Below are 10,572 nucleotides of genomic sequence, written 5' to 3' on the forward strand. Positions count from 1 at the left end.
TCGCAGAGGAAGGAGGTGGGTTGGGAGCATGGGTCTTTTGGGCTGGGGATGTTGAGGGATTGGAGGGCTTTTACTTGCTTTGGGTCGAGAGGGAGGGATAGTACTACTGAGAGGGTTGTGGTGGGGAGGAGGAAGAGGAGAATGGTGATGAGTGACTGAGGGAGGGGTGATGGTATCATGGCTCAACTCGACAACGGTCACAATAGGGAAAAACCAATGGAATGGGTACTAGTGAGTAGGAACAAGAGTCATGTGGGAAGTGTAAAATAGAGTGGGAGATCAGATCAGAGTGACAAGTGAAGGAGAGGGACTTCTTATGTGGACATCCTATTTAAATCAATTTATGGCTTTGTTCAAGTAATTCTATTTAATTAGTTTCCCAAATTTATAATGTCATTTTACTTTCTCAAATGAGATTGGTCTAATGATTTCGTTGTCTACCTTCTTTTTGATTTATAAGTTTATTGGTATGATAATTTGATTAAGCTTTTTTTAATTTAGTTTTTTTAAATTAAAATTTTTCATATTTAAAGGAGAAAAATAATAATATTTTCAAAAATAAAACTCATTAAGTCTCATTTGCAAAACTCATGTTATTGCTTAACAGTTTGAGTTAACAATAAAAGCAAAATAAATGAATTTATAAGAGATTAAAATTGATCAAATATATTCAAGAAACTAAAAGTAAAAATTCATATAAAAAATGAGACTCAAAAGGTTAATTAACCCTATGAATCTAAAATGAGCTGAGGCCTTTATTTCTTCCATTTCATTCTTTGGTACAGTGGAAGGAATAATCAATACTAATGTTTACTTAAAAAATGTGAAAAGTTATCCGTTTAAAATATTAATGGTACCTTTCTTACCTGGGAATGTTTTCTTGGGGTCAGAACTTTTCAACTGAATTAGAACAGTGCGAGTGGGATCCAGCTCTTCCTTGGGGTTCCTCAGTTCCACTACCCTTAACATTAATTTTATTTCATTTAACTCGACCTTTGATGGCTCTCTCTTTAACCAATAGCTGGACCTTTTATTATTTTCCTGAATTGATAAATGATAACTAGTCTTCATTATTACGTCAACAATGGTTTGGTTTAGACAACAAAAAGAAGAACAAAAACGGGGTAAAAGGAAGCAATGGGGGCGTGATCATTATTATATTTATTCTCTTTATCTCTCTTCTTTTCAAGATTATTTTAGCATTTTAGTTCCCTTGTTCTTACGTTTTATATTATACTTAAGTTCTTTATTTCTTCTATCAAAAGGAAAAGCATAATAATTACAATGTATTATTTTAAGAAACCCTTTGAAACTACGTCAATACTGTATGACATCCTTTTATTTGAAGTTTTTCTGTATCTTTTGTCTTCGAGCGTCTAACGAGTGCATCAGCCATGAATGGCAGTGAAAAACTTTTTCCATAGGTCCATGATTAATAGAGCTAGAGTATGTGGTAAAGGATACGAGCACCTGCACTTTAGAAAATAAAGTATATCAATACGAGGGCTAAAATCATGTTTAGAAAACATGCATGCATGTTGAGAGCAACAAGTAGCAATGTGACTGCTAACATTCTCTAACATTCGTATGTGTGTACTTGTGTCAGCCCAAAACAATAAAACTCGAGCTCATGAATATTGGACTGAACCAACGATTGATTTGGTGAAAAGCTATCCAATGGAGCAAAGAAAAACCAAGATAAGTAATAACAACTCAATGAAAAATTTAACAACTTTTTATACAGTGTAATCTCTTGAATGTTTGTGCTTCCATATCCGAGACATTCTCTTCAGATCAATCTTTCTTTCATAGCCCACTTACATAATGTGACAGAATTAATCAAAAGATATTTAATGTGCCGCTTACAAAACATCTAAGTTACAAAGAAATATTACTAGCATATTTCAATTATAAGGATTTCACTTTATAATGCTTTAGCATGCTACGGCGCCACTAAGATGTGCACACAGATAGGCGTAGTAATTATTCAATTAAGATTTCATGCTCATCTATATACATGTGCATTCTATTTAATCAGTCTGGTCGATTATATCAAAATCAACTTTGCGATAGCCAAATTTCTATTAGCTCAGTCTCAGTTGAAAAGTTGCAAGTTTTCAAACAACAAGCTAAAATATTATTAATAATGGACTAAGTCTAACTCAACTTTTAAAACTAAATTAAAGAGGATCATTTGTGTTTTATGAGGAGTATTATACTATAGTTATTTTTGTTAATGCACGTGAGAAATCTTAACATATCAACGTCATGTTTAAAAAAGTTTGTTATGTAGAACACAAAAAATAAAAAGGCTAAAATGAAGTTTGTAAAACCTAAGACTGATGTTAGGTGCACCCAACACTTAAGGGAAAAAGATTGAAATATTCTTGATCCGTAATCCTTTTAAGTTGATCCGTAAAAGACGTACGAATCAACTTTATGCTAGGTGCATCTAACATTATTGCTGGTGCACCCAACACTTAAAAGAAAAAGACTGAAATACTCTTGATATGTAAGTCTTTTAAGTTGATCCGTAAAAGGCTTACGGATTAACCTGATCCACAAGCCTTTTACGGATCAACTTGATCCGTATGCTTAATATCAACATACGGATCAACTTGATCTGTATCAATCTTACAGATCAATTTGATCCGTACTATTTACGGACCACTCTCATTCACACCCAACACAAATGCGAAGAAAACACAAGGACAATTTTGACATTTTTAAAAAATGTTGGGTACACCTAATATCAGCCAAAACTTAATTAGGCCTAACCCTTCCATGCTCCATGGCACCTAATAGGCCCAAGGGTATATTTGCACCCCATCCTTTTCTCTTTAATTGCACACCCATCAATTTTTTTATGTATTTGTTTTACAAAAATATCCCTTTTAGACATTAATTTTCATAATGTAATCATTTTTTGGACATAATGAAAACTAGTTTTCATTGTTTATACAGTTAATATTACACACATGTATGTATTTAACTATCAACAACAAAATTTATAAATAAATAAAACTATTATTATTTTGAAACTGATGGAGTAGTTAATATTAGAGACACATTCATATGTATTTAGCGTATTAAGTAGTATTAGTGTATGTATTTAATTAACATTTAATATTGGATTCGTGTCCAATCAAGAATTTCTTTGTATAAATATTTACCCCATCTTTTTTAAATTAGATTCTTATTAAAGGAAACTAATTATATCATATTTTTATTAGAAAGAATCAAAATAAATCTAATAAAAATATTATCAAAAATATGATATATTTAGTTTCCTTTAACACGGTCAAAAATATGAAAAAACTAATATTATCAAAAAACACGGTCATGTTAATTTTTTCAAATTTAACTTTTACACGGACAGAGCATCCTATTAAGTTTTTTTTTTTTTTTTGTAAATATCTCTTTTAAGAATTGATCTTAAAAGATCATATATGTTTTATTTTGTTTTTAGTTATTTAAAATATAAATATTAAATTGTTCAGTAAAGTATTATTTGATTTTAGTCACGACTCATTAGTGTTAGAGAATATAATGGTAATGTTGTCATGGTGATAAAAATTTGACTACTAACTGAATTTCAATTTTTCAATGGACAGAATAATCTCTATTTTTCACGTTAGTAAATAATATACTCAGGCCAATGGTTACAGATTTTCCATTCAGCTCAACATGGCTACACAGTTCAACAAAGAACTAACAAATAATAATCCTTGCTTGTATAACGTGCACAAGCTGTGGATGAAATCATTATCCCATGCACCCTTTTGGTAAGCATTCTTGTAGTGACTTAACAATCTATGGCAATGCAGGTCTCGGCGATGGTTTCACTGTCAACTGTGTTCACGAATGGATTTATTTTGACCCAAACAAGAGAGAAGACAGAGGCCAACAACACTGACCAGAGAACAACAATGGTCGGCGTGCGGTTTTGGCGACCCATGAGACCTTTGAGGAATGGATAGAGATGAAAAATCACCCAGAAAGCAAAGAACACTTTCCCAAAGAGGGGTCCCCAAGACTCATACCCTCCATTAAGTGCATCAGAGAATCCAGCAACAACACCAACCATGTTAACAATGATAAGAGTTGTTGGAGGAATCAAGAGAGTAGTCCACTTTACTAAGTTCCCCAAACTCACTGTCCTCTGCAGCCTTAGCAGTGACGGTGAAGTTGGTGTCAACACCAGCCAACATCTTAAGAAGTCCTTGGAACACGGCAAACAGATGGGCTGAAACACCTCCAATAACCCAGAACTGCTCATTACGCCACAAATCTTCTATACTAACCCCACTCCATCGCAGCTCGAGCACACTGGTTATTATAATTGAGAGGAAAAGTCCAAGAAAGAGAACACTTGCAACGTTGGAAAGCTGTGTCAAATTGTATAGAACAACATGATGAAAGGCATTGGTGATTAGTAAAACTGTTATAGACTGGTCTATAATAAGACTATAACTATTGTGATAAATAATTGGTCAAACTATTTATTTGGTTCATCTAATTGTCTCTTTCAAGTTCTACTCCTTATATGAATAAATTGTAAGTTTTAATCATTACCGATGCACATATAAAGTTAAGTTTTGGTCACTATTACTCACCCCAGAGAGCATTTTTTGACAGTGTAAAATTGTTACAAAAATTTCTGGCGGTTATAACTTTCACGAAAAAAATTGTGCAGAGACCAAACTTACTGTTTTCTTATAAAAGGACTAAAACTTAAAATGGAGTCAACTACAGGGATCAAGTAAATAGTTAAACCTAAATAATTTTCTTTTGTTATGCTACAAATCATTTATGTTTCGTAGGACAATTGGAATCCATTCTGATTAAGCTGAATTGATAACAACTCTCTCTTTAACTATATATCCTGGAACAAAAAGATGAGGAAATTACCGTTGGTATGATAAATTTTCCTGTGAGGAGGCAAATTGCAGGCAGAGAACAGTAAGCAACGAGAGGAAGGGATGTGAAAGGGTAGACAATGGTGTTTATATAAGCCATTCTTTGTAGCCATTTGAGACGGCCTCCAGAAAATCCATACCAGAGGGGGCAGTGCCTACTTAAGAAAATTTCAATTGATCCAAGGGCCCATCGAAGGACTTGGTGCAATCTATCAGACAAGTTGATAGGTGCAGACCCTTTGAATGCAGGCCTCAAGGGCATGCAGTAAATTGACTTCCATCCTCGACATTGCATCTTGAACCCCGATAAGATATCCTCAGTGACGGAACCATAAATCCAACCAATCTGGAAAGACAAGATGATGTTTTATTTAATCAACAAAGAAATTGAGTTCAAAAAGTAAAGACTGTGCGTCTAGAATGAGATTTTAATTGGTATAAGTACATTAAGAAAAATATCATTGGAAGAGAGAATAGGAAACTAAGAACCTGAAGGACTTTGTACAAAAACATTAGCATTAAAGGCAAACCTCTTTTCCCCATAAAGTCTTTTCTTCATATCCACAGCTAATTACATGAATGGCCTCCTTGATCAGCATCGAGGGATCTGCAGCTTCAGGCACTCCTCCATTCTCCATTAGTGTAGATTCAATGAAAACAGTAGACAAGCCAAAAGTTTTTTCAAAGCTCATTTGTGAAATAAGCATTGACCTCTCATGCTCATCGTAATCTGCAAGAAGAAAAGAAACCAGAAGAATATTGCATAGAAGATTCTGCTATATGCTTCTCTAGAACTGATTGAAAAAAGTAACTGAGCTTACTGTCAAGTTCCTTGAGATTAAAAATGGCGGCCTCAAGTTCTTCCCTCTTTGCATTCCTTTGAAAGTCTGAGACATCATTGGTGGACTTCTTTGAGGGGAAGCAACAGCATGAAGATCTTGGTAAGCTGGGCATAGAAGGAGGGCTATAGCCATAAAGTGCTTGTCTATTGAAAACACATCCAGTCCCCACATATACTGGTCCTTGAATGCCATCAAGTCCTTTCATGTTAACCTGAAATGAACAATTGAAGTCCATCAAATTACAGTCCATCAAACAGGGATGAGGGTTGGAAATTACAGAGTTGTGTCCACAATTTCTACTTCAGGGTTGTTAACAGTTACTGCATTGCATGCATGCAAATGCAGTGTGTATTTGGTGAAATCATTGCACATAAGGAGATGCCGTTTTTCTGTTGACTCTAGATAAAATCATTGAATCGATGTTAACTTACATCAAAGAAAACTGTGTTGCGATTGGCATATCGATCACTGCGATCAATACCATCAAATCTCTGGGGGAACTGAACATAACACACATCTCTACCAACTTCAGGATCCATGAGAAAACACATTGCTTCCCGAACGGCCTTGCTGTTGTTAACATAATGATCACAATCAAGATTGAGAATGAAGGGAGCATTTGTGAGAACTGCAGACACTCTCACCTGCATAAATTCATACAAACATCAAGCATCATAAAATCTTAATGAACTTATACGAAATATTAGTGAACTATCTATACACACCAGTGCATTTTCAGCACCAGCTTTCTTGTGATGTTGGTAACCTGGTCTTTTCTCTCTGGAAACATAAACCAGCCTGGGAAGTTCATTTCCTTCTATGTCACGGGCTCCAGTGTGTCCAAGAAAAACCTGGAAATGGGAAACATAAATTTTGCTTAAATACAAGCACTCGTACCAATTATTGATTGCTAGAACCAAACTAGTCAATCTTACGAACATAAAAGTTTTCCATTATAAGAAAAAGGAAACAATTTTTTTTCACACAGAATGACTCAGTACTTTATACAGTGTTCTTTTCTTTATGCCTATCATTGTCAATAATATAGTTGATTACATACAGAAATAATGGATATACCTGAATCATGCCAGGGTGATCACGTGAGTTATTTCCTGGCCAAGGTGTACCATCTTGCATAGTCCATCCTTCTTCTGGTGTTTTCTGAGCCTTAGCTACCATGGCATTAACTCGTACTTTATACTCTTCATAGTCTCTCTTGTGACAGAATTGAAAGGTAAATCAATCACGAAGAGGTTGCTCTAAGATACTCAATTTGGGAAAACAAGGTGGTGAATACTAGCAAATCAGATACATCTATCTAACTATCAAAACTGTTCTATCACTGAAGTCATAAGTAGGAAGCTTTACACACTTACCTCATTGCTCTAGGCTCCTTCACGAAAGAAGGTTGCACCTTGTCCTTCAGGTAATCAATCTTCTGAGAGAAGTAAAACTCAGGTGCTCTTGGTTCAATTGAAAACTTCTTGCAAAATGGCACCCACTTCCTTGCAAAGTCAGCAGTCTCCACAAGAGATTCAAATGTGAGCATTGCAGCACCATCATCTGACACATAACAGGATACTTTATCCACTGGATAGTCAACCGCAAGGATAGAAAGCACTGTATTAGCTGTGATCAATGGTGGCTCTTTCAAAGGATCCACTGTACTGACAAAGAAATCAACAGCAGCAAGTTCATTGGGTTCACCCTCTCTTTCAAACCTGGCATGGTATTATAGAAGTGCGCATCAGCATCCAAAGTACAGGCTCAGTATCAACTCTTCTAAATATTACTTTATTGTATGGATTTAATTTTGATTAAGAGTAAAACTTCAACTCTCCCCGAATAATATGTTACCATATCCTTTAAAGTATTTGACTCATTAGGTAACAGTTATCAACTCATTATAGCCAAAATCATTCAATGATGTGACAACACATGATCATATTCATCATGTAGAACTTTTTACATGGGGAGTAATTAAAGTTAACTTGGAAAAATTATTTTCATTAGTTCATTTTTATAGGTTGCCTTTCACAATTCCTATTAGGGAAAGAAATAGAAACAAGCATTTCCATTCTACAGTATGATGTTTTAGTGCAAATCATCCTTAAAGCACAAGGCACAAGACATCCAAGTATTTCACAACGTTGTGCATTTACCTTGCAGACAGATTGTCAATAAAAGTTTGCCTATTGATAGGACTCCATTTAGGGAACTGATCTAGCACCCAGGAAAATGCAAACCAGATCTCACAGATGATAGAAGTCAACCAAAGAGGAAAAGCACTTTCAACAGGGTTTGTGACTCGATAATGGAAGAAAAGTCCCAATATTATCAGTCGCATGATTATCACAGTTCTGTACGGTGCAATTTTGGATTTTGACATTGGAATAACTACTGAAAGTGGTGCAGCAGCAGCAGCCTCTGTGGGCCTGCAAAACATATCACCATGTGAATTATAGAATAAATATATTAATTTTTATGACAGATTTAAAATAATGAGAAATGTAACAAAAGTCATAAAGACATGAAATGTATTCAAATTAAATCAATAGTCTAGCAGGTGCAATCAGATGGTTAATAACAATTTGATGAATGATCCTCAAGCAATTAATATTATGCTCAGGTAAAAAATAGATTTTTTAATATGTCAGGGGCTTGTGTTTGTTATAGTTTTCTATACAGAGGAAGATTTGATAAAATATCTGGTAAAATTACAATTTCAGTACCCTGAAGTGTAAAGACAAAGGTTAAAGTGATCTCATGTCATCAGCTTCTGACAGTTGAAATAGTAAAAAGAATGCCTTTCATTGATTCTTCATCTCACATTTGAAGGATGAAATATTGAAATGTTTATATTTAGATTTCAGCTTATAACTATCGGACAACATTACCTTGGAAAATGTGTTTTCTCACAGGATTTGTAAATTAATAATTTTTTGTTTTTGTCTGATTCCATTCATCAAACCAAACATCTCTACCCTATCCTCACCTAAACTTAGCATTAGAGCCATCCACAAGTGGTATATCCATTCTATAGCTTCTCTTATTGTTAACCTAATTAAGGAATCAAATTATTTAAATTTTAAAAATTGCTTTATGTTAAATATTACAGTTTATTTTCCATCTCAGCAAATTGTTGTCAATTCTCATTGAGCTTACCGTGTTTCTTCCATCTGCTGCTCTGGAGGAATTGAGGCGTCCTTTTCTTCCTTGGGTGCAGCCTTTTTTTTCTTGTTCTTTTTATCCTTTTCCTTCCAGCTTTCCACTCTATTTTTCCAGATTCTTCATTTACTTCTACAGGAAAAACCATTTTGTAATGATCAATGCTTACTTCTAAAGATATTGTACTAGAAAATATTGTCTGAAGTATCATTCACTTACCACTATCGACTGTGGACACTGTACTGACATGTCTAGCATGGAGTCCAACATCCTACAAAATTCAAGGTGTGATTGTAAGTGCAAATGCAAATTAACAACGTAAAAATATTACAAAAATTTCTGTTTTTCCTCAAAATTAAAGCTATTTAGTACTTGTGCAACTAATAATTCCTCGTAAACCATCACCTGAGAGTTATTGATTTGGAAAGGTGTTGTGGATTGATTTTCATGAACCTTTATCTCATGGAAATCATCATCCTCATTTTCGTGAACCTTTATCTCATGGAAATCCTCCTCCTCCTCCTTTGTTCTCTCTATAAAATGTACAAATGGAAAAAAAAAAAAAACAAACTTAGGATGTTTCAAAATTCATTGAACGAGAAAATAAACCACTTTTTGAAATAATTTTACATACACAATGTTACATACTTTTCTTTAAAAGATTTATAGATAAATTAAACAATGTTACATACTTTTGTTTTCCTCTTTCTCACAAATTAAAACTAATAGTCTATTACTTTGTCGAATGATTCATTAAATGCAATAGTTTTAATTAGCCTCCCAAGATCACCACTCTCAAATAACCATTGCATGGAGACTGAAATTGGGAGCATAACAATAACGTGAGCCACAATCCACGTAACAAACAGAAGCAAATTATAAATTCTTAGTTGGAATTTAGAAATAAAATGTAGTAGACATTAAAGGGTTACCTTCATGGGGAGTGCCACACCTCATGCAGACCCTATGGTCCTCATTGATCTCATGCTCAAAGCAATCCTTGCAAATTGGGAAATTGCATTCATGACAAGCCACAAACACTTCCCCATTTGCATTAAGTCCCACTTGTTCCCCACAAGTGTTGCAGAGGGGAACACTAGATTGCACCATCTTTTAGTTTCGCACCACCTTCTATCAAAGGGCCAAAATGTCAGTATATCTCTCAGTGACCCTTTGCTTCTCAATCAGTGCTCATATGGGTTTTATATGAAAAAGCATAAACCCATATGGGGGGTGGAGAAAGCAATTGTGTAGCAATGCAATGGATGTGCATGGTAGAGGTGGTGGAGGTGGGTTCTTTTTCTGAGGTTGGAAAGTTGGTGTCATAGTTTAAGTGGCACACAACATAAGACTATCTGAGAGATGAGAAGCAAAGTCTATTTTTTTTTTTCGTTGAAGTTTGCAATATATCAATTTAATGTGGGAAGTGTAAGGGAGGTTTCAGATGACAGTTGTGTTGGGGTACATCAGCTGATGAAGTGAACAATATGTCAATTTTGGAGGTACAAGGAAGTAAGTACACTATTACTAACTGACTCAATGTTTAAAAGGAAAATATTACTGACATACTTTTCGATATTTTCTTTTAAATAATTTTTTCATCAATTAAAATTTATTAAAAATTATAAATTTTGTAAGTTTTA

At 34.5% G+C, this 10,572-nt stretch overlaps 1 pseudogene; it reads right to left on the reverse strand.

Annotated features, from left to right (window-relative positions):
- Positions 1-3,607: 3,607 nt before the first annotated feature.
- LOC100811832 (cellulose synthase A catalytic subunit 8 [UDP-forming]-like) lies at positions 3,608-10,275 on the reverse strand (annotated as a pseudogene).
- Between the last annotated feature and the right edge of the window lie 297 nt (positions 10,276-10,572).

The sequence above is a fragment of the Glycine max genome, chromosome 5 (genome assembly GCF_000004515.6).
Source record: "Glycine max cultivar Williams 82 chromosome 5, Glycine_max_v4.0, whole genome shotgun sequence".
Lineage (NCBI taxonomy): Eukaryota > Viridiplantae > Streptophyta > Magnoliopsida > Fabales > Fabaceae > Glycine > Glycine max.